The sequence below is a fragment of the Panthera pardus genome, unplaced genomic scaffold, assembly GCF_024362965.1.
Source record: "Panthera pardus isolate Hobbes unplaced genomic scaffold, ASM2436296v1 HiC_scaffold_26, whole genome shotgun sequence".
Lineage (NCBI taxonomy): Eukaryota > Metazoa > Chordata > Mammalia > Carnivora > Felidae > Panthera > Panthera pardus.
Window position 1 is genome coordinate 40,902,600 of NW_026526832.1, and position 4,320 is coordinate 40,906,919.

At 52.5% G+C, this 4,320-nt stretch overlaps 1 long non-coding RNA gene across 1 annotated transcript; it reads right to left on the reverse strand.

Moving 5' to 3' along the window:
- Positions 1 to 913: 913 nt before the first annotated feature.
- LOC109258753 (uncharacterized) lies at positions 914 to 3,842 on the reverse strand. Its single transcript, XR_002076407.2, has 2 exons — positions 3,754 to 3,842; positions 914 to 1,552 (listed from the first exon to the last, which is right to left on the reverse strand). It is a non-coding gene; the product is annotated as an uncharacterized LOC109258753 (long non-coding RNA).
- Between the last annotated feature and the right edge of the window lie 478 nt (positions 3,843 to 4,320).

A 4,320-nucleotide genomic window follows, 5' to 3' on the forward strand; every position in this document is an offset into this window, starting at 1 on the left:
TGGTCGTCCACGTTGCTGACTGAAGTCCAAAGATGCCTGCTTGTCCTGGGAACAGATATGTATTGCCCCCAGGCGCACAGGACAAATGACTTCTGAGCAGAGAAACAGGAAACTGAGACAATCATTTTCTGCTTCTGTTTCTCTCTTTTATATGTTCTGCAAACGGGAAAAGAGAGTCACCCAAGTTTATAGAAAACTTTGGGAATGCTAGTCTCAAGAGCGTATAAACTCCTTTTTCTTTATTAGAAAAAAATGAATCAAACTTTTTTAAACTGTTCGTGGCATGGAATTCACAAGATACTGCATGGTGCGGCAAGAACCCCCAGCACCCACCCACGGCGCCAGCCCTACGTCCCCAGAGCAGCCCCACTGCCATGCTGCACGTCTTCCCAGCTGGTTAGCAGCAGCAGCACCCACAGTGCAGCGTCCAGGCTGGAACAGTGGGGGTTGGATTTCCCACCTGGATTCTACTTATTAAAAATTTAAACACTGTCTTACTCGGAGATTTCTCCTTTGCTGAGACATGGAGAATTTTTGTGCAAGACGGAGTGAGCAGCCTCGCCTGCCTTTGGTGAGATGCTCAGTGCCCCTGGAGAGCAGCCCAAGTCCGACCTAAAGCAAAGCCCCAGACTTTAATCAGGCTCTCATAACCAGCACGCTCTGTATTGATTGCATGTGTCCATGAACAGCCTGGATTATGCTGGGTCAAGTCAAGTGATGCTGTGTCAGGGCCCAGGGCGAGGCTGGCCTTCCTCCAACCTCCCTGCAAACACAGTGCGGGCTGTTTATATCCTAGTGCTTTTTCTGTCACTTCCTAAGCCACCGTGGGGAAGATGAAAAATTCTAGCAGCAGTGATGCGTAAGTAATTCGGCCAGATGCCAAGGAAGTGGCCAGTGGCCCTGCCGGCAGAACTGATGGTACAATTTTGCCTTTATTTGGTGCCAGAGGAGGAAAGAAAACCAGCAAGCAAGATGAATGGAGGCTAACAATATCTTTCTTGATGAAAAGCTCAAATTTCTTTTTGAATTTTGAATCTGGTGGCTAAGGACTGTATCCTCGCATTTTGTTGCCGACGAGAGAAACTGCTCTAGCTGTGCCGCGTCCCCGGGTCGTGCCCGTGATCGCGTTCCACAGGTGAGGGCAGGAGGCTCGCGTGACACACGGCTCGTCTAATCAGCATTCACTAAACAAGGACATCTGAGGGTGCCAGACGCAGGGCCACCCGACCCTTCCTATCGGCCACACGCCTCCTCTCTGATTTACATGGCAGCCTGTGCCCAACACCACCTGCCACCGGGTGGGTCTTCCTCAGGCCGGAGAGGGCTCACATTTTGTTAGACCTGCTCCTTGAAACAGGCCTCTCTTCCTGGCGGACAGCAGATTCCACAGGCATCTGTTTGTTGTCCTTTTCTGAAAACAATATAAAAATTAGGTTCCTTAGTCTTTTTCTCCTCGGATTATCACTATTGCAGCCATGACTTAGATTCCAACGTGAGGGTTTATCTCTTCCAAAACAAGCGGATAAGTTGCAAGGTAGTAGGAAACTTGAATCTTAGAGGATAAAAAGCCAAAAAGAAATTTCTTTTTTACAAAGAAGAGAAAACGTTTTGTCAAAATGACAGAGATGTGTCCCCTTGCCCTGACGTGGATGGGGTCAGGCACCAGTCTGGTGCAATTTGCTGTGGGCTCTGACTCACTAGACATTTCACAGCAGTTCCTAACCTGAACCACGTGATGGAGGCCACGCAGAGGTGCTTCTAGAAGCTGCCTGCACCCGAGAGGAGGGCTCTCTTCTGCAGCCCCAGCCGCCCCCCTGCCCAGGCCATTCCCACCCTCTTGCTTGCCTTGGTGGCCCCACGGGACAGGCAAGAGTCCAGATCTCAGGCCCAGAGGGCCCTCCAGGGCCTTCTGGCAGCAGGAGCTTCCCACGGACGGGCCACCGAGGGGCTGGCGGTCACCACTCTGGTTTTGTCAGTCCCAGTATGCAAGTCAGTTACACTAAAGCCTCCCGTCTTGTGTGGGTTGACAGGTCTGACTAGAACAGAAGGTTATTTAGTTAAAAAGTGAAAAATGCCATTTACTTGAGTGAGTGATGAGTCATCCAACGACACAGCTGAATTTGCATGGAGATGAATGGGTCCTAAGAGGACTTCTAATTTCGCTTTCTTATCCCACAGTAGAGGCCCAAGAGGGTTAGCTGCTCAGCAGGGTCAGAAGCTAATTAGTGGCCCAGGGACCCACACCGGGCTTGAGTGTGATGACCTCTGCAGGGGCTGTGACCCGAACCTGAGACGGGCCGGCTCGGAAGACGCGGACCTCGTCCCCCTTCACACCCAGGCTCCTTCCCACTGACATGATGTGCACAGTGCCACACGCTCATTGCTCACTGCGCTTTTCGGTGTTTCAGACCAGAGACGGGTGGTTTAGGGACGTCCAGGGTTTCCTCAGCCAACCTGGATCTAAGTTTCCTACTACGCTCTCAGATGAGGGTGGCTGGTGAAGGGACATACTCCTCGAACACCGACCACTCCCACTGTGTGAATGTCTGTTCAGTGAGGAGTCAGAAGCCCGTTTGAAGTCTACTAGATAATATGCAAAGCGTAAGCCATCATTTAGACCCTCAGTATTCATTCAGTATCGGTGCAGGGTACAGTGACAAATACAAAAATCGGGGCATATAGTATCTTTTGAGCAAGCACTTTCTGGTAGTCCCAAACAGAGAGAACCCTCCTCTTGGCATACTAACTGCTAGTTTGATTAACTAGGCCAGTTGGATAACCTTTCTGTGATAACCATTATGATGCTATTTAAACAGCTTCTTATATTGGGGTAGCCCTTTCAACATCACCTATGCAAGTGGTTTTGATTTGAAAAGAACGAAAAGTCTAAAAATGTCTATGTTGGTGCAGACATTGATCCGATCATCCGGAAATAGTTATGGCGTGTCTCTTACGCTCCAGTATCCAGCCGAACATGGAGCCTACAGAAAACAAAACAGACACATTCTTGCTCTTGACGTGCACAGTCTAGAAAGAGAAACTGGAAGGCTTTTCCGAGTGCATGCCTCGTCGGAGGTCTTCACCAGGCAACCCCAAGCTGTGGGCACTTGCGTGTGCAAGCTGAATTGAACACGGCGTCCTTTGTAACACATGTGCGCACCTGGGGTGAAACCTGAGGGGCTGGAAATACGTACAAAGAGGTGCTCTGATGTTTTGGACCTGCTCCCTGCACACCCCAAAGGGTCACTCTGCTCTTCAGAGATTACTGGCCTAGGGAAGCATACCTTGCACCTGCTCACTAAATTGAACAGCAGGAAGGGGCCATTTTCTGCCATGCGTTGACTGCGTCCGCATGAGCTACTTGGGGCAGAAACTGACAATGAGATTCACATTGGATGACCTCACTTTTATGTGCGAAAAATAGTTATTTGTCCTTCTTTCTCCTCCCCTAAATTCAAAAACATCCTTTTCATAAAGCACAAGGGGAAAACTCAAGTAAATGCTACACAAATGCACTTAGGAATAAAAGCTGTAAATGGAAACCCAAGTGACATCTGTGCGAGATTCGGGTAGCCATCCTGGGGAAGCAGCAGGCTCGGCGTCAGAGAGGCCTCTGCGGGGGAAGGAAGGGGCCGGGTGGTGGGAAGAGGAGAGCGGGACCCCCTTCCCCCCGGGTGGGCTGCCAGGCTGCAGACAGACTAGTGTTTTTCAGTGTGAGGGACGGACACTCGTGGGAAAGCTGGGAGTACGTACTTCCCTGGCCACGCAGCGAACCCACCTCTGGACACCCTTCAGGGCGAGAAGAGGTTCTGAGAGAGAAGCAGGTTCCAGCCTGGCTGCAGCCCCCGCCTGAGGGCTGGCTCACCCAGACCTGGTCACAGACGAGGGAGGGGGTCACTGGGACCTGGTCCCAGAGGAGGGAGGGGTCACCGGGACCTGGTCCCAGAGGAGGGAGGGGTCACCGGGATCTGGTCACAGACGAGGGAGGGGGTCACCGGGACCTGGTCCCAGAGGAGGGAGGGGTCACCGGGATCTGGTCACAGACGAGGGAGGGGGTCACCGGGACCTGGTCCCAGAGGAGGGAGGGGTCACCGGGATCTGGTCACAGACGAGGGAGGGGGTCACCGGGACCTGGTCACAGAGGAGGGAGGGGTCACCGGGACCTGGTCACAGAGGAGGGAGGGGTCACCGGGACCTGGTCACAGAGGGGGGAGGGGTCACCGGGACCTGGTCACAGACGAGGGAGGGGCTCACCCACAGCCCCGCCCAGAGGAACAAAAACACATTGTCTTTCTCCTCCTGACCCTGGCCCTCAGCTGT